Genomic DNA, 24,796 nt, shown 5'->3' on the forward strand with positions numbered 1-24,796 from the left:
GCGCCTGATCACGTCTGTGAGACGTTTCTCAAAGCGCTTCACGGAACACACGCGGCAAAGTGTAGTGACTGTGTATTTGGTGGGCAAAACGCGGCAGCCAATGGCGCACAAACAGTCGTGGATTGAGGGACCAAATTCCTTTCGTTTAATTTTTCTTTTCAGGGATTATGGCCCCCGAAAAAGCCAAACTACTAACAAACTGGGTCCCCAAGTACTACTAAGTAAACAGAGGTGTATGTTCGTGTGTGCGGAGTAAGGAAACTTGCCCAACCATTTGTCCTGCCCGGGAATCGAACCCAGATCCTCTTGCTTGCGAGGCGAGTGCTTTAACCACTGAACTACAGGACTCCATGGATTCCCCAGGAAGAGCTGATCAGAATGCGGACCTCATCTCAGCGAACTCCACACATATTGTCTGCAATGCACAGCATCGTAGAAAGCAACTGGTATCAAAGCATCAAAGCATAACGTACATCCTTTTATACATATTTCACCGGCTTGGCTTGACACCAAATCCTGACTGACATACTTTACCGGAGGATTTCTCAACATATCCGGCTTTTTCCAGGCTCCTGTGGACTCAAGAGACAAAAGATTGTGCTGAATATCGGGGAAATTCTTCTGTTCAGTCTCGATTCGAGTTTGTCTGTAAAATAAATCTGTCGGACTCAGGGGGTTTGTGAATGAACAAGGATGACAGAGGCAAAGAAACTCCAGACTGACCTCTGTAATGAACACTGCTCCCTTCCCATTAAGTGGAAATTCAGTCTCGTGTTTACACTCCACCGTCAGTGTCCTCAGAACATTCTCTGAGGCAGATTCGCACGCAAATAATAATGATAATCCTCGCATTTGATGCAGCGCCTCATCACGTCGTCGAGACGTCTTAAAGCGCTTCACAGGATACGCTGTAAAGTGAATTGACTGTATATTTTGGGGGCGAAACCAGGCAGCCAATTGCGCACGGCAGCGTCCGCACAAACAGTCGTGGATTGAGTGACCAATTTATTTACCCCTTAGAGGGATTATTACCCCCGGAAAAATGATCCGCCAATCGACTAACAACCGGGTTCCTACTTACTGCTGGGGAACCAGAGGCGGGTGGAGTAAGGAAACTTGGCTAAGGTTTGGCCCCCTGGCTGGGAATCGAACCCGATATGCTATCCCATGTGATGAGCGCTATATAAGTACAAGTTGTGTGTGTGTTGTGTATTGCTCTGTGGACGGAGCTGGAGACTTGTGATTGCAGCTGTCACCATTATTGTTATTGCTGAGGAATTTCCCCCCCTCCCCATCCCACTTATCACCCCCTTCTTATCCACCCCCAGCCCCCAAACACACCAAACACACCAAATACACACACACGCTCTCCCTGTGGTGAGAGGCAGAGGACACTTCACATCATATAGACTTCATCAGGTAATAATAATAATAATAAATAATCCTTGCGCCTTAGCACGTTGTTGAGACATCTCGGAGCAAACTCACACAATATATGTATTGTGAAGTGGATTGACTGTGTATTCTCTGAGCGAAACGGGGCAGGCAATTGCGCACAGCAGTGTCCGACAAGCATGAGCGACCCACGCAAATTTTATTTTTGGAAGAGATTAGGACCCCTGCAAAGTAATACGTAAATCGACTAACAACCGGGTTCCTACTTACTGCGTAATCAGAGGCGTGTGGAGTAAGGAAGTTTGCCTAAGGTTTCACCCGGCCCGGGAATCGAACCCGTGTCCTCTCGTTTGCGAGGCGAGGGCTCTAACCACTATACCCTACGGGACTCCACATTAATAGCTGAACAAAAGGCCATCGAAGGCCATGAGAAGAACACTCTCAGGCCGAACACTGGCCGAACAGTGGATGCCAAGCAAGGTAGAAGGGGAATTTTGCCTACAAAAGACACGGTGCATCCTGTGATGTGCTTTGAGCCATCTTGCCGACGTGATAAGGCACTATATCAAATGCAGGGATGATTATTATTATTATCATTATTATTATTATTATTATTATTATTATTAGTGACGCAGGATCGTTAGAGGGAAAGGCTCATTTCGGTGTCGTTTAAACCGCAGCGCGCATTCATCTTCGAGAGCCTGTAAATATTTGATTTCCTGCCCTTTATGGCACGATCATAAAAGCGTAAACTCACACCCTTAAATCACCCGGTCTGACCGACGCCATTCATCTCGCAGAAGTTTATTAAACTCCAGCAAATGAACCACCCGAGCAACAAGGAAACAATCCTGCGTCTCACACTTTCGCTTATTTGGCTAATGAATGAAGCAATTATTTTGAAGTAATTAATTGGGTTGGGATTACAACTTGATGGAGCAGTCATTTATCTCACTGTTGTTCACACCCCAAGGTTTCTGACAGTATGTCAAAACCAATAGCAGAGCTAAAACTAACACCCCCCACCCCCCACCCCCCCCCCCCCCCCCCACCACAGCCGGATTACTGGCTAATGCATTTCAGTGTCATTTCTTTCTAATAAACCCGTCGCAAACCCACTTCTCTACCCGTTCCACGCATCAACAACACCAACAACAGCTTTGTTGCGTCTCCGAGCGCTTGATAACGTGCATTGGAGCCACCACCTCGAAACGTGAATTGGCGAAATTTCTTTCCGATACGAGCGATGGTCTGTCTCTCCTCCTAGGCCACCCCCCCCCCCCCCCCCCACCACCCCACCCTCGTCTCCCCTACCCCACTACAACCTCCCAGCTCAGGCCCCCCAGTGTTGCAAAGCGCTTTGAAGACATCCTCAAAGGAGCCCTGAAAGGCAGGCTAAGGCTAGGTGGGAATTTCGGGGCTTGGCATCGTTGCTGCCCTTTTATAACACGTGCGTCAAAGGCCATGGAAGACACCGGTTATGTTTCCTCCTTTATCCCTCGGATTGTTTTTTTTTCCTTCATTGCGATAAAAATAACACCAAATCACTGGGAGGTGATAGCTTTCGGCGTGTCACGTCCGTACAATTCCCAGTGCGTTTGGGCTTCATGAAATCTGTCATTCCTCCGATGGAACATCTCTCCCACCAGCGAAGGGAGCGAATTTAGTTTCTGTTTAACTCCCCCCTACCCCCCCCCCCTCCCACCACCCACTGTGAGATCATGTAACGACACTCAAACACTGCTGTTAACTTTACAATTCACGACAAAGTGCTTGGGAGGAGTTTTTTACAGCTTCGCTAGCAAGGCATCTCGGGTCTGTCAGGTAATAATAATAATAATAATAATAATCTTCGCATTTGTTACGCCGTCTTGCGAAGCTTAGGCCATCGAGACGTCTCAAAGCGCTTCGCAACCTTTCAGCCGTGAAGCGCGGCGACTGCGCGCTTGCAGGCAAACGTGCTCTCTCACCGATTTCCTCGTGTTAATCAGCACAAGGAACGTTTTAAATTACCGACAATTTTGACACCCGGTGTGATTGTTTTTTTACTGCTCCAGCGATGGAGCTGCCGCGCTGACAAAAGAGAAGTGGCTTTCTCTTTCTCTCTCTCTCTCTCTCTCGGTGTCCCGGCCAACGATCACACGACTACTAATAATCCTTGACATAACGCTTCATCAAGTCGTTGAGACGTCTGAAAGTGCTTCACGGAATACACTGTAAGGTGAACCGACTGTGAATTTTGTCGTCCACTTCGCAGCTGTTTGTTTGCGGGACCTTCGCTGGGCTCAAAAATTGATTGCCGCACTCGGCTGCAAAACACACAGTCATAATACAATAATTATTCGTATTATTATTATAGGATCTTCTGCTAAGAAGATTGCTACGTTTAAGTGGTGATAAAGGTGTGCGCACAGTGTGTGCTGATGTAGATTGCGATTTCTCTTGATTATAAAACCTCCGCTATTAAATCACTCTCGTCTTTTTTTATTAATCCCATCTCCCGTCCCCTTTCATCGCGTCCCATAATGTTTTTTTTNACTGCCTCGGTGTTTATCTGCACTTTGATATATTTTCATCTCAACTCCGATTTTTTTGTGTTGTTGCTGCTTTGCGCTGAACCACCGCTGTGTCCCTATCAGCAATCTTCGCTCTGCGGCAATGGAACGGATGAGATTGGAAGATCCACTCAGCAAATGAAGATGAGAGGAAGGTTAAAAAAAAAAATAAGAAGAAACGCACGCTTTATCATTCCGCCATCTGTAGTGTTTAATGGCCTGAAAGACTTGGGTTGGAAAGTAAAAGTTTCTCTGGAGATTTTTTTTTGTTGGGGGGGGGGGGGCGCTTAAACGCAAGTCACGATTCCTTTCAAGTGAGATAACACGAATGCACAGTCCCATCACTTCACAGTGCGCCCCGAAAAGTACCTTGAGGGGGTCCTCTAAACGTGAGGATGTAAGGAATCCTGTAGCTTAGTGGTTAGAGCGCTCGCCTCGCAAGCGAGAGGACCTGGGTTCGATTCCCGAGCGGGGCAAAGAGTTTCCTTACTCCACACACGCGCCTCCGGTTGCTCAGCAGTCAGTAGGAAACCTATTAGAGATGAGTGGATCGCTTTTCCGGGGGTAATAATCCCTTTTTTAAAAAAAAATGGTCATTCAATCCGCGGCTGTTTGTGCGGACGCTGCCGCGCGCAATCGGCTGCCGCGTTTCGCCCACAAAATACACAGTCAATTCACTTTACAGCGTATCCTGTGAAGCGCTTTGAGACGTCTCGAAGACGTAATAAGGCGCCGTATCAAATACAAGGATTATTATAAGGATTCTGATTATTATTATTATTATTATCATTATTAATATCCGTCCTTCGGATGAGCCGTTAAACCAAGGCCCTCTCTGCTGGTTCAGGTGGACGCTAAAGAATCCCATGACAGCATTCGAAAAGAGAACGGAGTTTTCTCTCTGCCTCTCCCGTTTCCTGGCCAACAATACCCCCAAATAAAAAAAAAAACGAGTCAATCAATTCATGGCTGTTTGTGGGACGCCGCTGTGAATATAATATTAATATATTCTGTGAAGCGCTTTGAGGCGTGACCGGGCGCTCTATCAAACTCAAGGATTATTATTAATACTACAAGCAAATCAGTCGCTTTCCATTTCAGCTGCAGTCGCCCCGCACCCCCCACCCCCCAACCTTCACTCCCCCCACCTTCACCCCTCCCAACCCCGAAGTCACACTCACTTGTCGCCTCGCACTACCTGACGCTTTGCATGTGAATGCCGGGTTGACAATGCTGCCCTTTCGCGAGAGGAAGCGAAGGCTGATTTGTGCACAAAGCGCTCTGATTGTCAATTACCAGCCGATGTTAAACAGAACACAGTTATTAGATTGTGGCCGATTGCCTCGGCTTGATTTATTCTGCCTTTTGTCTGTGCTTCCTCACAGTCTCTGACTTCTCTCCGCTCAGCCTGTTCCACGCTCCAACCCACCCAACCCAACCCAACCCAACGCACCATCGTCAGGCGAGCTTTCAGCCTCTCTGCCCCCTGTTCTCCGCCTGGCCCGCTCCCCGCTCCCCACACCTATTAAACCCACCTTTTGATCACCTTTCCCTCCTCCCCTCTCCTTCCCTCCTGAACTCTCCACCCAGCCCCAGACTGCACGGGAGCAATCCTTCGAGAAGCCCTTTGAGATGTCTCGACGATGTGACGAGAGGCTGTATCAAATGCAAGGATTATTATTATTATTATTATTATTATTATTGTCGTTGTAGAGGGGAGGATTGACCGCAAAGTGCATTTCCGCCGTCTTAGGCTTTGGCATTATGATTAATAATAATAATAATAATAATAACAATAACAATTCAGCGCCTTTCAAGCTAGGATCGGCGGGGCGGGGGAGTCAGGGGTCGTTGAGGGGATGTCAGCGACCGACCGAACATTGGTGCGAAGCACAGCGAAAGGCGACGCACACCGCCAAACCCAGGGACTCATTGTGATTCCGTGCGTCTCCCAGGTTGTCCTCCCTCCATCGCTCAAGTGCACCTTGTAGTTTTAATCAGAGGTTCCCAGAGGCAGTGCACAGCGCTGGCGATTATTTGTGCACAGAAGGTAAGCCTGACATTACCTCGCAGTTGGCAGAAAGGCTGAAGCCGGCTCTTCCTTCAGTTAAACACCGGCTCCTTTCGCTCTGTGCGAGAGACATGGCCACAAATTACACCTGGGCCTCTCGGAGATCTGTCCTTTCTTCCAACCCATCGCCACAAATCTACAGCGATGGAACAGCGTCTCCCCACGTGGAGCTCGCTATATAAATGCAATTTGTTGCCTGTTGTTGTTGATTTAATACCCGAAAAATAAGTCAAAGGGAGCAACACTAATTTTCCGCTTTGTGTAAGCGCATTTCCTAGGTGTCAGCCCGGCTCAGTCAGTCTCTCTCTCTCTCTCTCTACCCTCTCTCCCTCTCGTCTCTCGAGTCAGAAGGTTGTGGGTTCAAGCCCCACGGCGGGACTTGGAAACACGTAGTCGAAGCTGACGCTCCAATGCAGCGCTGGTGGGGGCTGTGGAGTGTTGCCTTGCCGGAGGTGCCGTCCTTCGGATGAGATACTGAGACGACAAAGTGCTTCACAGAATATACTGTAAAGTCAAGTGACCGTACCTTTCGTGGATGAAAGGTGCAATGTCACATTGTGAATTGTGAGGTGTCACCCGAACTGTGCTGTTTAATTCCCAGTGAAACAGTCTGACACACACACACACACACAGACAATGTCACCCCAGTCTAACACTCCCACCCACAGACATCACCCCACGTGCGCAGCCGCTGACAACAGTTGGCGTAAGATCGGGAAAGTACAAATAAAACAATATTATCCCAATTTAATCTCGCTCCAGCCCATTAGATCCCCTGCAAAGTTACTAACCCGAGTAATGGAAACCTCCCAACGTTTACTGCGGTTCCTGATTAGTCCTTTATGTACGTGTATGTTGTTAGGAAACGCATCTTTCACATGTCATGCATGGTCAGTGCGGAGTCTTATTCCCGGACAAATGCGAGAGAGATACATGTGCAAAGCCTCCTACGATGTCGGTAATTGACCCCCATTGCTGGTGCTGTGAGCAAAGGCTAATTCAGTGTAACAGAACAGTTACATCTGTTTGCAGATGATTCATTTCCGCTGTCGTGTCATGAACATAGAGAGGTCGTCGTTGTTTTCAGTGGGGAAAGAAATAGTGGGGCGGGGGGAGAGCGGGGAGGGGGTTGGGGGGCGCGGGGGGTTTGCAGTATTTTATATGTCCGCTAGGGCAGGGTTACACAATGATACGGAGAATGATAATAATCCTTGCGCTTGATATAGTGCCTTATCACGGTCGTCAAGACGTCTCAAAGCGCTTCTCAGGATGTACTGCAAAGTTCAGTGGCTGTGCGTTTCGTGGACGAAACGCGGCAGCCAATTGCGCCCAGTGACGTTCCTTCAGACAGTCGTGGAGCGAGCGACCGATTCTCTTTTCGAACGGTTGCCGTGGGATCTTTACCGTCCACCTGACCAGGCCGACAGGACCTTGATTTAATGTCTCACCCAAAGGACGTCGTATCCGAGAGTGCGGAGTTCCCCCGCCCCCCCCCCCCCCCCCACCCCAAATCGGAGCGCCGAACCCGCGGCCTTTGAGCTGAGCCACGAGACCGAGAGAACGCAGAGAGAGGGGGGCGAGCGAGGGAGAGGCCCCGGGGAGGAAAGAGTTAAAACCCGAGACCCTCGAGGATCGAGAAGCCGGAGTGGGGGGTGGTGGAGGTGGGGGGGCTGCTCATTACGAGGAACTTTGTCTCGCGACCTCCCTTTTATTTGTCTCGCAATCAAATTTCGTGAGCGATCGACCGATCGATCGATTGATCGATCGAGTCAAAACAATTCAATAGCCGGGACGAGATGCAACTTCAAGGCCGAACCCTGATAAGGAAGCAAAGAGGAATATTTATGTAAAAATGTAAAATACCAAACTCTGACGAGGCGGTGGCGCAGTCGGTGAGGAGGTTTTGCGGGAGCGCGTTGATCTGGGCCGATGTTATCGGTGGTTGCCCGAGACGAGTTTATTTACTGCCAGCTTTGATAGAATAGGAAACAGTAATGAGTGTGTTAGATTAGGCAGGGGCCATTAATCATCGCGGACGTTTCCAACCTTGTCGAACATAAATCATAACTCTTTCGTAAATTGCCCAACAGGTCTCTGGATTCCATTAGGAGGTTACTGACGAGAGGGCGAGAGAAAGACAGAGAGCGAGAGAAAACCGCACTTGTTTTTTTGTTCGCCAACGCCCCCCCCCAAAAAAAAAAAGAAACAAGAAATGAAATAAACCCTGACAATTCTTCTCTCGTTTGCGGGTGGGCTGAGTTTTTCTTTCGGTTTTGTTTCCAGACGGGTGACTGACACGTGCGGGAAACCTGTCACCCACTGCTTAAGAGTGATACAATACGTAATAATAATCCTTGCGTTTGATATCAGCGTCGCAGGGCTTTACTGCTTATTTTTTTGTGGGCGAAACGCAACAGCCCACAGCGCACAGCGGTGTCCTACAAACAGGCGTGGAACCGCGCATCTCACCTACACCTGGAAATCCCAGAGATAGATTATCGGAATGGAATGGGCTCTCTCTCCCTCTCTCTCCCATCCCAGAGGGACACTTCCTGCTTATCTAATCCCGGAAAGCACATTGCTTTTGTTGGGGGGGGGGTTTGATTGAGGTTGGGGTTGGGTGGGAAGTAAGTGTTTGGAGTGAGGGAGAGAACAAATAATCTCGCCTTTTGCATTATAATTTAGTTTCAGTGTGTTTTATTTATTGTCACGGCTTGCTGCTTTGAGATCTCTCACCGGCGTGATAAGGCGCGATATCAAATGCAGGGATTATTCCGAGCCCACTGCTTTGTGGAAAGGAAATCTGAGGAAATGGGCCAAAATTCCTCTCCTCCTCCGCAGAATGCCAAGAGGGTAACTATGTTGTTCGCACATTAAAATAGCTTAATAGCAAATTTTGCTTCCCGTAACGAGGTGCAATGAAATGCAGTTGACAACGCGGTTTGTGGCATTCGCTAAAGAGCGGTCGTCCCTTCTGCAATTTACAAAATAAAAGCGAGTAGGAGGTCCCTTATCAGTGTCTCGTTGAATCGAAAGCCATTGAAAAAAAAAAACCCACTTCATTAGATTCAGTGACGGCTTAAACCTGGCCCAGAATTCTTTGGACGTCCGATCAGTGCCTGTGGAATCTCGTAGCGGACCGGTTAGGGCTCTCGAGAGGACCCGGGTTCGATTCCCGGAGCAGAACAAGACCTTAGGCAGGTTCCCTTGCTCCGCGCGCCTCTGTTTACCGAGCAGTAAGTAGGAACCCGGTTGTTAGTCGATTTGGTGGATCGCTTTCCGGGAGTGGGGGGGGGTGACAATCCCTCCAAAATAAATTGGTCACTCAATCCATGACTGTTTGTGGGACGCTGCTGTGTGCGATTGAGTAGCGACCGCAAACAGATGCAGTCAGTTCACTTTACAGTCCATCCTGAGTTTGAGACAACTCAACGACGTGATAAGGCGCTGTGTCCAATGCAAGAATTACTATGATTATCATTATATGATTATTACGTTCCTGCTCCAAGTCCTCATCTATTCTAAGTGCTGTCTCGACCATTCATTTCGCCCACAATGCAGACTGGACTCGATGCCAGTCAAAGCTGTACTGTGGGCTGTCAATGAAAGGCAGAGTGAATGGAGCGAAATAGGGAATAAACCAGCCATTCACACTGACAATACCAGCTCAGCAGCAATTGTCAAAAAAAAAAATAATTAGAATGGAAGCGAGGGATTTCATATCGACGCTCTGTATCTGGGCTTTCTGTCCCATCTCAAATTAATCAGGGCGCCAAAGCTCTCGTCTGCCGGGTCATTTAGCAGCCATAATAGGGTCAATCATCCGCAAGGCAAGACCGCTCTCCTGTAACTCTGGGTAGGAAGTCACGGTGCGTGCCTCTGCCCGAAGTTTAATGATAACACATCAACAGCTACACACGAGCCCAAAAAACCCCCCCAAAAACACAAAAAACAGCGGTTTCATAAACGGGAGGTTTCATAGGCGCTGTGTCAAATGAGAGAACGAAATATTAATTGGTGCTATTGTTATTGTTATTATTATTATTATTATTATTATTATTATTGCCGGTGGTGTTGTTCAAAAAATAATACTACGACTAATAATAATTTGGTCACTCAATCCACGGATGTTTGCGGTGACGCTGCCGTGCGCAATTGGCTGCCGCGTTTCGCCCACAAAAGTACACAGTCGCTACACTCTACAGCGTATCCCGTGAAGCGCTTTGAGACGTCTCGTGGGCGTGATGAGGCGCCGTATCAAATGCGAGGGTTGTTATTGTTACTGCTATCATTGCTGTCGTTGGCCCCCAAAAATATGAGGGCGCTTTGTTTTATCGTTCGCGGGCAAACTCGGCAGCCAATTTGCGCACACGAACGTCCTGCAAACAGCCGTGGAGTGAGTGACCGGTTTTATTTGGGGCAGGACACCGGGAGAGAGAGAGAGAGAGAGAGAGAGAGAGAGAACTCTCCTTCTCTTTTCCAACAGCGCCACAGACGGGGTGGGGGAGTTTGGGGCGTGGGAGCTCGGTATGAAGTCTTTCTAACACACAAATTCCCCCCAGCACTGTACTGGAAGTGCCCGCCAAGACTAAAGACCTCGAACTAAAGTCCTCGACGTGTGGGTTGGAGTGGTGGTGGTGGGGCAATTGCACCTCGATCAAGAGGTGAGACTGTTCGTGACTGAGCCAGGCTGACCCATGACATGGGGAACATGAGGGGCGAAGACCTCAGAGACATTTCTGACATTATAATGCGTTACGGGACCTTGGGACGTCCTCCCGAGGTGAAAGGCTCTGCCTACAAATAGCTGTTGTTATTGTATATATATATATAAAAAAAACACAAGCTCCGTCCGAACTCGAAGCGGTGCCTGTTCTTCCCTTTCCTGTGGTGGTAAAATAAAACGATTGTTCGGGCGTTATTTCGCGAAGGGGATCGTTTAATCTTTAATCTCAACCAGAGGATTCCAACTACTGGGGGAGCGATAGACTGCTTGACAACGTTCAGCAGCTTGCAAAGCCGAACCCTTTGACATTACCAGCTGCTTGTCTCGTCGCCGAGACAAGGTAAGAGCGGTGTCATTAAACTCCAAACAGCATCGCAGCCCAGTGCACCCTCCACGGGAATCAGGTCAGAGATCAACCGACGGATCAGCTATGGGGTTCGGGAAGGACAAGTTCGCAGGGCTATGGGGGGGGGGGAGAGAGAGCAGTGGGGGGGAGTGGGACTAATTCAAAGAGCTGGCGTACACACGATGGGCCGAATGGCCTCCTTCTGCGCTGTGTAGTTCTACGATTCTATCAACCGTTGGCCCGGCGAGGTGGTCCCGTTGGCTGAAATCTGTGGGTGGCTTGAAAGCGTTTGGCAAAATGAATGGCCTGACACACGCGGAAACCCCTCGCCGTTGCTTAAAGAGTCTCCGAACCGAGCTGGGAATTCCCTGCGCCCCACCCACACCCGGTCACTCCACTTAACGGTGTGTCCTGCGAAGCGCTTTGAGACGTCTCAACGACTTGATAAGGCGCTGTATCAAATGCAAGGATTATTATTATTATTATTATTGACAGGGTTTTGAGGCGCGGGTCGGAGAGGGAGAGCGGAGGGAATGTCCACCCCGACCCAGTCACTCTGTCATCGCTGTTGGCTTCAAATCCCGGAACACCCTGCCCGTCACCATCATCATCATCGTCGTCATCATCATCACTGGTGGTTGAACATCGAACAGGGATAATAATAATAATAATAATCCTTGCATTTGATATAGCGCTTTTCATGTCGGAAGGACGTCCCAAAGCGCTTCACAGAACACACTGTAAAGTGAATTGACTGTATATTTGTGGGCGAACGCGGCAGCCAATTGCGCACAGCAATGTCCCACAAAGTGTCGTAGATTGAAAATGACCAATTTATTATTGTTTTTTTTTTTTGGGTTTTGGTGGGATTATTATTAGGCTCTGTGTGGAGTAAGGGAACTTGCCCAAGGTTTCGCCCTGCGGATGAGGCGTACAGAGGAAGCTGTAGAACTAATTGAGATGAATGGCATTGCCTCGAGGCACAGAAGCACGTCAAGAGGATTTTTACCGAACAGCACAGGCTGGTGCTCCTGTTATAGCTGTCAACCTCCCCCCCACCCACCCCTCTGCTTCCCTGTCCTGAGCACATCATTTGCTTTGCATCCTCCCCAACACACACACACAAACATACGTTCCCGCTTACGCACGCAAGGACACCCACCCACCCACCCACCGACACACACAAACACATACGTACACACACGCGCGTGCACACACACAGAAACATACAAAAATAACCTCGAACACACACAAACATATATAAGCGCACACACTTGTATACACAAACTCAGCCCACACACGCGCACGCGCACACACACACACAGCGCTGCACAGCAAACCAGGAGACATTTATCTGTGTGCCAATAAGCGTGACAGACGGCATTGGTTGGCAGTGTGACACACTGTCGCTCTCTGCCTTGCTCGCTCTCTCCTGCTACGACACCCTAACAAATAGTCCTGATGAGCTTTTAACACACAAAATTCTTATCAAGCATCTGTGATCTGTGGGGCTGGTTGCGGTGGGAGGGTGGAGGGGGCGGTGGGAGGGTGGAGGGGGGGTTGGGTGGGCGGGGGGTGATGAAGGGAGCAGAGAGAGAGACAGAGAGAGAAAAACAAATCAAGGATCGATAAAAAAAATCTGCATCCAAATGAGTTCCAGGTCAACAGCTGAGCTACTTGGTACAGGTTTCAAGCCGCAAATAATTATTCTGTCCTATTAATGTGTAGAAATTCAGAAATAAATGCTTCACAGAATATACTGTAAAGGGAATTGACTGCATATTTTGTGGGCGAAACGCGGCAGCCAATTGCGCACAGCAGCGTCCCCGCAAACAGTGTTGGATTGAGTGACCAATTGATTGATTGATTGATTGATTGATTGATTGATTGATTTTTGAAAGGATTATCACCCCCCAGAAAAGATATCCAACCGGGTTCCTACTTATCGCTGGGCAAACAGAGGCGTGTGGAGTAAGGAAAGACGCTTTGAGACGTCTCAGCGACGCGATAAGGCACTCTATCAAATGCAAGGAGTGTGATTATTACATACATCACCGGGGCTAACACCTTCACTCTCCACAGTGTATTAAAATGACGCATGGCTGGGCATGAAGGAAATCTCAATTTATAAAGTAATAGTTAGTATCAGTGTGCGGTTACTTGGGTGACATTTCATGTCACTAATACCCTGAATCGCTCCAGTCTTAATAGACTTGATGCTCGCTCTAATGCTTCAGATGTGTGTCTCCACACGGTGCCAGTGACGGAAATTGCTTCTCTGATCTGAGATGTTTTTTTTCTCCTTTGAAAATAAACCCCACAAGCCTTGGTGCCTGGGAAGTCTGGTCCTCGAGAGATGTTTGCTTTTTTTTGTTTTGGGGTCGTTGAAGGGAAAATGATCGCAATTACCTTAATGGCTTTTATTCCACGTTCAAGAGATGAAAACACAATTTCTTTCATTTGTCAAAAAAAAATGCCCTTAATAGTTTAATAGTCAGATCGGGACTATTACAATATTACAGCTGTCTATTGCGGTCAATCAATCTACACAATGCTCTCATCATAAAGTCCGTTTAACCCAACGAGCTTTGGCAGAGATTTTTATTCTCCCACCCCCCCACCCCCCCGACCCTCTTGAGACCCAACTCTGTTAACTGCGAGACAGTTGACTCTCAGCTCGGTCCGTAAGATTGGTTCAGACGAACAAGGCCCCTTCAGCCTGTTTAGTTTGGTCACATCGTGTGTCAGGTTGGCTCAGTGGTAACGCTCTCTCTTTCTCTCTCGCCTCTGTGTCAGAAGGTTGACGATCCCCCCCCTCCCCCACCCCCAAATAAAATGGGTCACTCGCTCCATGGCTGTTTGTGGGACTCCGCTGTGCGCAATTGTGCCGCTGCGTTTGCCTACAAATAAAGAGTTGCTCCATTTCACAATAAACCCCGTGAAGTGCTTTGAGATGCCCTTCCGACTTGATAAGGCGCTTCACCAACAATAGATTGGCTGTCACATTTCCACCACAAAATACACCTTCACTGCCCGACCGTCCTCCAGTCGCTGCGTGGAGTGGTTTCTTCAGCGAGTCCCCATAGTCCTGACCTTAACCACCCTCCCCAATCACCCTGGCTGCAGTCATCAATTGCTCTCCGTTTAACTCTGCCGCTCGATTGACTATTTCCCCAAATAAGAACAGAACGCCAACGGCGAAATGCCACGACAACATAAAATGCGACGGCAACAGAAACGAGGTCACCTGGATCGGAAGCCCACACTTTTTCGACTGTTTTATTGAGCTATCGCCCCCCCCACCCCCCCCACACACACTTTGCGTTTAATTCCCCACAAAATCCACGGTCAATTCGCTTAACGTTGTATCCCGCGAAGCGCTTTGAGACGTCTCGAAGACGCGATGAGGCGCTGCGTCAAATGCCAGGATTATTATTATCATTATTATTACTACTACTCCCCCTGCGACCAAAGGAAAAAAAAAACTTGTGGCAAAGGTGAAAGGAAGTAAATTGGATTTATACGAGGAGTGAGGGAATAGCTCGGTTTGTGTAATTTAAAGATGAGAACGGAATAGTGAGAAGAGGCTCGCAATCCTTCGTCACAGAAGCAATGTTGGTTACAACACTGCTCTTGTTACTGTTTGGCCTCTCTGGTTAGCTCTCAAATAGAGCGGAATAATGAGAATGTACTGTGCCTTCAAATCGCATCCATTATCCTCACATCTCCAGCTGTAACACCATCAGATCTTATACATCACAAGGGCTCTCGCCAGCTCCCTGTCTGTCTTGAGAGCGTTGTACAACACAGTGTGTGTGTGTGTGTGTGTGTGTGTGTGTGCGTGAGAATTGAGGAGAGAAAAAGTGAGGAGAGAGAGAGAGAGGAAATAACAATAATGATAATATTATTCCTTGCATTTGATGTAGCGCCTTATCAGAGTTCCCACAAACGGCCGCGGATCGAGTGACCAAATCGTTGTCCGGATGATGTTATTTTATTCGGTTGAAAAAAGCGCTTTTGGGGGTGGGGGGGTGGGGTGGGGGGAGAGAGAGAGAGAGAGAGAGAGAGAGAGTGGGAGAGGGAGAGGGAGAGAGAAAGGAAGGGAGAGAATGGGGAGAGAGAGAAAAAGTGAGAGAAGCGGATAGATAAAAAGTGAATTGAGTCAGGGGGGAAACATTGGTATTCTGGGCTCGAAGCAACAACGGGCTGAAAAGAAGGCAATGGAACGTGTTGCAAATGAGGAAATTAATCGTGGAGGAGAGAGAGAGCAATATCAGCGTTCAGTTTACAAGGGCTGCAAATGGGGACGGATTTTTGCTTGTTTGACGGTAAACTTTCCCGACAACGTTCGTCTGCAGCTGATCCTGTGGATTGGCACGGATTTTGCGCTGTCAGGAACTTTCACCCGATTGCGAAATGTCGAACCGATGTAATTAATAATAATACTACTAATAATGATAATGATAATCGTTTGATGCAGCCCCTTCTCACGTCTTCGAGACGCCTCAAAGCGCTTCACAGGAATGGAGTGTAAAGCGAATTGACCGTCTATTTTGCGGGCGAAACGCGGCAGCCAATCGCGCACAGCGGCGTCACCGCAAACAGTCGCGGATTGAGTGACCCAATTGTTATTCTTTTTTTTAGAAGGGATTATTACCCCCGGAAAGCGATCCGCCACTCGACTATGAACCGGGCTCCTGCTTACTGCTGGGTATACAGAGACGTGTGGAGTCAGGAAATTTGCCGAAGGTTTCGCCCTGCCCGGGAATTGAACGCAGGTCCTCTCGCTTGCGAGGCGAGCTCTCTAACCATTATCCTACGGGACTAACAGTACTTTTTTTTTTAAGAGTAGAAGGAGTCTTTGAGCTGCAGTGAAACCCATTACTGTTCGTATCACATTGCTGACCACTTTCATAAGACATTTTATAGATTTCTATGTATATTGACATATAAATTCACATCCACTCAATATTTTAGATAAAAACAATGCATCTATCAACATCTAGCGATAGCGTATTTTGCAATAGAAAGCATATTATTCTGAAGCACATCTATCAGGTTCGGAATATATATTAATAAAAAAACAGCACTGCTATATATATTTATATATTTACCCTTGTTTTTCAATACCTATTCTCTTGTCATTTTGCCCACAAAATATACAGTCAATTCGCTTTACTACTGTATATTCCGTGAAGTATTTTAAGGCATCTCGAAGGTGTGATAAGGTGCTATGTCAAATGCAAGGCTTGTTATTATTATTACTTCCCCCTCTCCTTTCCCTTTCCCTTTCCTCTCTCTCTCTCTCTCCCGTCCCATCACATACAAATCATCTCTCTGGGTCCTCTCCTCTCACACCCTAAGGCTCAGTGATGAATGGATGTTTTTTTCTGGCCAATTTTCACGTCAAGTGTGCCATTTCTTTACAAACCCTCGATCTTCGCTCCCCCCCCCCCACACACACACACACACACATCACAACCCCTGAGGTTTATCTGCGGAATGAGGCGGTTTCAGGGAACAGCAGAAGTAACAATAATGGAAAGCTATCAAAGGCAATTGGACTTTAACCGTGTGATGGGAAAGCTGTAGAGCTCCCCCCAGTGTAGAGCTCCACGCTGACTTCCTTTCAGGGATTCACTCCTCGCCTGTGGTGTATCTTCGATCGAGATTAACTTTATTCCACAAAAATATTCTGAATCTGTCCCTGCATCCTCGCTCTCTGATCTACCCTCGAGCCCCCTTTGATCTCACAAAACGCGGTCAGATTTTCTCCGGCAAAACACAGTCAAAACCGCTCCGCAGTCCATCCCTGTGAGGCAATCGCCTCGAGAGGTCTCGACGGCGCGATAAGACGCGGAATAATAATAATAATAATAATTATAATCCTTGCATTTGATATAGCGCTTTTCACGTCGGGAGGACGTCCCAAAGCGCTTCACAGAACAGATTGTAAAGTGAATTGACTGTATATTTGTGGGCGAACGCGGCAGCCAATTGCGCACAGCAATGTCCCACAAACAGTCGTAGATTGAAAATGACCAATTTATTATTGTTTTGAGTTTTGGAGGGATTATTATTAGGCTCTGTGTGGAGTAAGGAAACTTGCCCAAGGTTTCGCCCTGTCTGGAATTGAACCCACAATCTTCTAGCTCAGAGGCGAGAGAGAGAGAGAGAGAGAGAGAGAGAGGTTTGTGCGAGGTAGATATGATTACAACCGACATTTAGCTTCTGGGATTATTTGCATATTAATTAATAATATTCCACGAGGGTGTAAATTCTCAGTAAAGCTCCTGGTCAGGGTGGAATCTCTACACCGGATGCACTGACACGCTGTTAAAGGGGGGATTTATTTTGCAAATTGAAAAGGTCAGGTTTAATTACTTTCTGACTTTATCTGGCGCCACGTTTTCTGATCTTTTTAATTGTATATAATATAGTATATTGGCTGCAGGCAGCACATTGTGTCATTTCCGACTAAGTCACTTGCGAAACGCACAGCCACTACACTTTACGGTAAAGTGGCTGGGGGGGGGGGGGAGGGGAGCGGGGGGTGGAGGGGGTGGTAGAAAGTGACGGGGTGTGGGACAGAAAACAGGGAGAAAGAAACTCCATTCTCAGTCCCAATAGCGATACAGGGCAGGAGGTGTGTGTGTGTGTGTGTGTGTGTGTGTGGAGATGACGTTAAAAACTTTGAGAGAAAAATACATCGACGTGACAGTCGGTGTGGAGTGTAAAGAGGAACTGAACGCTGTGATTGATCGGAGAAAAGACAGCACAAGTCTAGCTCAGGGATCTGTAAATGTTCCCCACGGTCAGACTCCAGACCTGACGGGATGCAAAGCAGAGATCTCAAAGCCTGTTTCCCGCCCCCCCCCCCCCCACCCCAACAAAATTGCGCACGGCCATCGGCTGTCAAGTTTCACGGAAAGCGCGGTCAACAAAGCTGCGCTTTGCAGCACTTCGCAAGGTTACAGGACACTTTGCGGGGTCACGAACACGCTCGGGATCCCTTCCGATTTCCGACGACCGGCAATACGGGGCCAAACGCCTCACGGTGTGTTTTTGTGCTCCCATCAGCTCCCGTCTGAAGCGGTTGAGTTTGACAATCTATTGCTTGACGTGAGGAACGGGGGAGGAGGCGAGGTGTAAGCTCAAACCAGTGGGTAAATCTTTCGAGTGAAGGATTATCTCAGGCTCAGATTCTACAACACACCATTTAGACTTAAACTCTGCAAAGTGATTATAGCTGGGATACAAATCTCAACCACTGGACTGACCTTGCCTTACAGTTTAATAGCTCATTACTACTGCAGAGATTTCTCTCTTTCTCTTCTCTCTCTCTCTCTCTCTCTATCTCTTTCGCTGTCCCTAAACCAAGATCCCATCTGCGCCTGTTCAGGTGGGATTTAAAAGATCCGTTAAAAATCTGTTGAGAAAAAAAACTGTTAGGCAGGTTTCCTTACTCCACGCACTCCTCTGTTTACTGAGCAGTAAGTAGGAACCCGGTTGTTAGTCGGTTAGTTAGATCGCTTTCCGGGGGGTAATAATCCTTCCAAAATAAAATAATTATTATTCAATTCTCGACTGTTTGACGTTCACTGCTGTGCGCAATTGGCTGCCGACAAAACATACAGCCGATTCACTTTACAGTATATTCTGTGAAGCGCTTTGAGACGTCTCAACAACGTTGTAAGGCGCTGTATCAAACGCAAAGATTATTATTACTATTATCATCATCCAGGGATATGGGAGGGAGTTTTTTCACCCATCTCCTGGCTGACAATTCCCCCCCCACCCCCCACACACCCTCCCCCTGATATATATAATCAGTCGCTCACTTTATGGCTGTTTGTGGAGTCACTCAAACCCACTGCTGTGACATGTTACACAGCGAAGCGATGTACAACAGAAAATCCATGCTATTGAATGTTGATGGAAACGTTTCTATCCATTATTAACAGAAACGATCAGAATCGATAGCAAACTACCCGTAAGTATCACTGTGATAATTCATGTTCTTCTGCGATTTCTTTGCCATTGTGATAGCAATCTCAGGGCCTTATATTCTCAATTTCTACATTAGTTCCAATGTGAAATCAATACCACATTTATTTGACACTTGAGGAAAACAAGGCAGTGCGGGCATCAAGCCAACTGCACGGCTGATTTTCTTCCTGTAGCTCCCGCTCCCGAATCAATGCACATCCAATATTATGCTCACAGTGGTCTGAGAAACTATTTACAAAAGAATTTACAAAGAGCGTGTACTCTGCCGCACGGAAACACTGGGCCCAAGCAGTCCGTGCCGGAGTTTTCTGTTCCACATGAATCTCCACCCGTTCCTTCCTCCCTCCCACACCGTTCTCTTCTCCTCTCCCTCATGTGAAGCTCCAGCTTCTTCTTGAGTGCGCCTACACTATCTGATTAGAGTCCCGTAGCGTAGCGGTTAGAGCGCTCACCTCGTAAGCCTCGAGAGGACCTGGGTTCAATTCCTGGGTGGGGTGAAACCTTGGGCAAGTTTACACAGCAGTAAGTGGGAACCCGGTCGCTTGTCAAATGGTGGATCGCTTTCCGGAGATAATAAAACAAATTGGTCACTCAATCCACGACTGTTTGTGGGACTGTTTGGCTGCCACATTTCACCCACAAAATACACAGTCACTCCCCTCTACAATATATTCTGTGAACCGCTTTGAGAAATCTCAACAACCTGATGAGGCACTGTATGAAATGTAAGGATTGTTATTATTATTATTATTATTATTATTATTATTATTATTATTATTATTCAACCACCAGCTTCAGGAAGCGGGTCCCAAAAATCTCACTATATCCTTGCCGCACATACAAACTACCCTGCCCATAATTATTGTTAGTTTTACGAGCCTACAAATATACCGAGAAGGGAATGCACTGACTGAATGAAACAAGCACGGGGTTTGATGATAGAGAGGCCTCGGAAAGTCAAGGCAGATTTCAGGAAAAACAAACCCACACAGTTCAGTTTAACTTCGGCTATTATTCACGGCTCCTGCATGAAATGTTTACTGGAGCTTCACTTATAAGTGATATCAGACATTTCACCAGAAAATAACATGTGCAGCTGTAATTACAAAGGCTTGCGCATTGCCACACTCCAGGAAATGTGCCATTTTTCACTGTTAATTTCAACCTCATCACTTTGCTTCGATGAGAAATAAAAACCAGGTGGATTTTTTTTTTACAACAAAAAAAAATCGAAGGAATTTTGCTCATGTGTTTTGGTGGTGGTGGTGTTGTTGTTGTTGTTGTCGGAACGATAATTCCATTTTTCACGAGCCTTCAATCGGGAAAGAGAGAGAGAGGGAGAGGGAGAGATTTCCTTTTGCGGAGGCGGATAGCTTCGCAATTATGCTTAGCATTAAGCGATGAAATAGTCTTACTTTGTTCAACATGTCTTATATCAGATATGCATTACAGAGCAACGCATTAAATATCACGTTAAATAGTGTGGGACATGACATGTGCATGTAACTGCCAAGATGTTAGGAGGTGATAGACCTTGGTCTTCTTTCACCTAGAAAATGTATATGTTCTTATCTGAGTCCCACCCCAACCTCCATCATCCATAATCTCATCTCGTTTCACCCACAAAATAGTCGACTCACTTTACAGTATATCCTGTGAAGCGCTTTCAGACGTCCCAATGACGTGATAAGGCGATTGCAACGATTCTTAATATTATCTCCGATTCCTACGGTTGTGAATTCAAGCCCTCCGAGCCCTGTTCAGGCAGACGTTAAAGATCGCTCGGCGCTACTCGAAAAGAGAAGAGAGTTCTCTCTCTCCCAGAGGTTCGGTCGATAAGCCCCCAGATAAAATCGGTCGCTCGTTCAAAGTTGGGAGTCCTGTAGCGTATTGGTAGAGCATTCGCCTCACAAGCGAGAGGACCCGGGTTCGATCCCCTGGCAGGGCAAAATTTTAGACAAGCTATCCTTACTCCGCACGCCTGTTTACCTGCAGTAAGTAGGAACCCGGTTGTCAGCCGATTAGTGAATCGCTTGTCATTCAATCTGCGACTGTGTGTAGGACACTGCTGTGCGCAATCGGCTGCCGCGTTTGGCCCACAAAATACACAGTCACTACACTTTACAGTATATTCCGCAAAGCGCTTTGAGATGTATCGACAATGTGATAAGATGCTATATTAAATGCAAGGATTATTATTATTATTGTCATTATAATGTTATGCGCTGTACTCAAATTGTCTGTCACTCTGCCCAAAGCTTCACAGTAAATTCCTGTGGAGACGTGAAAAGGAGCGATATCAAATGCAATGATTATTATCGCAATTAACACTTGGTTTCTTCCCACTTCGGCGACCGAAAGCGAGATCAAAGCCCATTTCTCCAGCGCAAAGAGAGAACGTGGAACATTGCATTGGCGTGAAATTGATTGGGGGAATTGTTTAAAAACAAGGCATTAAGGGATATTAAGGAGTATTAAGGGATATGAAAAAAAATACAGGGAAACAGGATTAAAAGATCTGAAGCAATGTAAAAAAGACGGAATAGCCTCTTAAGACAAAACTTTGTGTTCTTTTCTCCTGCCAGACACTTGATCCAATTCAAAACGCTCGTAAAAAATACATCAATAAGAGGAGACTACTGGCCCCCATCCTCCCCGCTTCACTCAGAGTCACATTGATAAATGGGGTGCGGGGGGGGGGGGGGGGGGGAAGGGGTGGGGGAGGAGGGGGCTACGTGAGTTGCAACTCTAGGGGTTTCTGACAAAACCTACGTAAAGAGTATTGTGCGAACAGAGTTGATTGAAGGCGGCGTATTGTCCCCACTGAACAAAATGGATTAAATCTCTCTCCATTTTATCTCATTCTCAGAGGAATGAATGGTGACCCCATCTTTCTGACGTCCTCCTGATGTGAAAGGCGCTGCATTAAATGCAAGGATTATTATTATGATGATGATGATTATTATTATTATTACCACCTGGCGTGCATTATCTACCAGAAATTTCGCTCTGTAGTAAAATTGAGATTGGTTTGCGACGCAGTTTTGGGGGCAATGTGATAACCATCACATCACACAGCACATTTTCCCCCCGATATCGCCCCCTTCTGGTTAGGGGTCAAAGTGGTTAATGTTTTGTTTGGCGATTGGGAGACAGAGAGAGGTAGAACCCCACACATTCTCCCCCCCCGTCCCCCCCCAACCACCCCTTCGTAACTTGTGCTTCTCTTGCACAGTCCCTTAGAAAGGGATCAGATCGCACCTTGGACCCAGGATTGACAAGTAAAGCTTTCCCCCCCCCCCCCCTTAATAGAATCTATCCTGGAAATGTGAGACGTGAGAGGAGAGGAAATAAAGTAACCCAAATCCAGGAACTTAAACAGAAAGTCTCCCCGCTTATTGCAGGCCGGCATGAATCTGCCAAATCCAATTTGCTCTAATCCTCGGCTCCCTTTATCTCCTGCTGTCGGAAGAGTGGCTTAGAAGCATCTTAAGAGTCTTCACCGTATAATGGGTGAGGCTCAAATGGGAGCCAAACAAGTAAGTAATGGAGGAATTCTTTTTTATATATATATATATATATAAAAAGGTTTTCCGAGTTGATACTTCCACACGGCCCCTCCGCTCCACCATCGGCGGCTGTGCTTTCAGTCTCTGCGCTCCGAATCTCTGGAACTGTCAGCCTCAATCCCTCAGATGGAGGAGCCTTTAGCATTCAGCTACAGATCAGCCCATGGTCTTATAGAATGGCGGAACAGGCTCGAGGGACTGAATGGCCTACTCCTGTTCCTATGTTCCTATAACAGGCTCGATGGGCTGAATGACCTTCCCCCCCCCCGACCCCTGTGTTTCTACTTTACTCATAAGAAACGTAACAGACCTCTGAGCCGACGTCCAACAAGAGAGAAGGTCAAACGCAGCAAAAGGGACTCTTCAACTGGAGTGCTCCTCCAAGCCAAAATGCCTGATATCACAGCCCCATTCACTCGTCCTCAGCTGGTTCAGTGGTTGGAGCACTCGCCTCGCAAGCGAGAGGACCCGGGTTCGATTCCTGGGCAGGGAGAAACATTGGGCAAGTTTCCTTACTCCACACACACGCCAGTGTATACCGAGCAGTAAGTAGGAACCCGGTTGTTAGTTGATCGCTTTTCCGGGAGTAATAATCCCTTCAAAAATATATTGCTTTAAAATAATAATTTGGTCACTCAACCCAAGACTGTTTGAGGGGACGCTGCTGTGCGCCATCGGCTGCCGCGATCCGCCCACAAAATACACAGTCAATTCACTTTACAGTATATTCTGTGAAGCGCTTTGAGACGTCTCGAAGACGTGATAAGGCACCGCATCAAATGCGAGGATTATTATTATTACATTGCCTCTCAACAGCAAAGAGAAAACTAGAAGAGAGGGGAGGAATTGTAGTGAATTAGCATAATTTCAGATTCACACGTAGAGGTAGAGCGGACAAGTGTGCGAGTGACAAGGCCTTTAAGAATTACTGATGGCAACTCGTCAGTGTTTTTTGTGTCCGAGAGGTTAGCACTTCAAAAGCATTTGTCGTTTTCAAATCTTAATATAGATCCGGTTATTGTGAGGGGTGGGGGGGGAGGGGGGGGGGGAGATGGGTGACTGCGGAGGGGGGGGTGGGAGAAAGCTGAACAGCAACCCATTCTCCAGCACAGAAATCTCTTATCGAGGAATAACGGCAAGTTAGTTAATTACCCGGTTGAAACCCCGTCCCTGTTGCGTTTCGCCCACGAAATGTACAGTCACTCCACTTCACAGTATATCCCGTGAAGCGCTTTGAGCAGACGTTGAGCAGAGGACACCACCCCCCGCCCCCCCACACACCCCCACCCCCCACTTCCCGCAAAAAAAATTCACGTGTCCTTTGGCAGGTACATCCAGCGAAGCTCTTTGAGGCGTTTCCGGAGACATGATAATGGATTGTTATTAAACATAGGTTTGGGGCTGAAAGTAATAGGGACCGTCCTCTAGTGGCGAGTTAGACACAGCACACACATCATCGTTGCTTTGCCAACAAGACTCCCGCAGACGTGGTGGGGTGGGGGGGGGGTGTGGGGGGTGATGAATTAAACATGAATACGAAGCTCGCTGTTTGCTCTCAACCTGCGACTGGGCAATCGTCAATATTTGATGGGACATTAGCTCGCGGCGCTCAGACTGACCTGCCAGCGGAAACGCACTGATACGCCGAGGTGAGACGGTTTACCCCACAAGTGGCTCAACTCCTGCCACGTTTCTCTCGCAATAATAACACCGCTTCACGTCGACGCAGCGCCACCAGAGGTCCCCAAGTGCTCCGCGGGATTTCTTGCTTCGAGCGGGGGGGGGGGGAGAGTCCAATTATGAGCCAAGCCTTAAACACTCAGCCCCTCACACCCACAACCAATCCACCCCCCCCACTCCCCCAACACCCACTCCATGCTCCAAAGAATACACTCAGCCCCTGGTTATTAAGTCATTAACGGACAAAATTACAGCCTTGCTTTACGCAACCATTAAGGCTCTTTGACGCAAACTGTGCGTTAATTATATACAATTACCCCCACCTCCCCCCCGACTGTTAGAATGCTATTATTCCATTTTTTTTCGCGAGATAAGTTACCACCAACAGTAAATGAAACCACGGTAATGACAAGGGGAAATATTGATAATCGCTTGAAGCGGTTT

The sequence above is a fragment of the Callorhinchus milii genome, unplaced genomic scaffold, assembly GCF_018977255.1.
Source record: "Callorhinchus milii isolate IMCB2004 unplaced genomic scaffold, IMCB_Cmil_1.0 Scaffold12, whole genome shotgun sequence".
NCBI lineage: Eukaryota > Metazoa > Chordata > Chondrichthyes > Chimaeriformes > Callorhinchidae > Callorhinchus > Callorhinchus milii.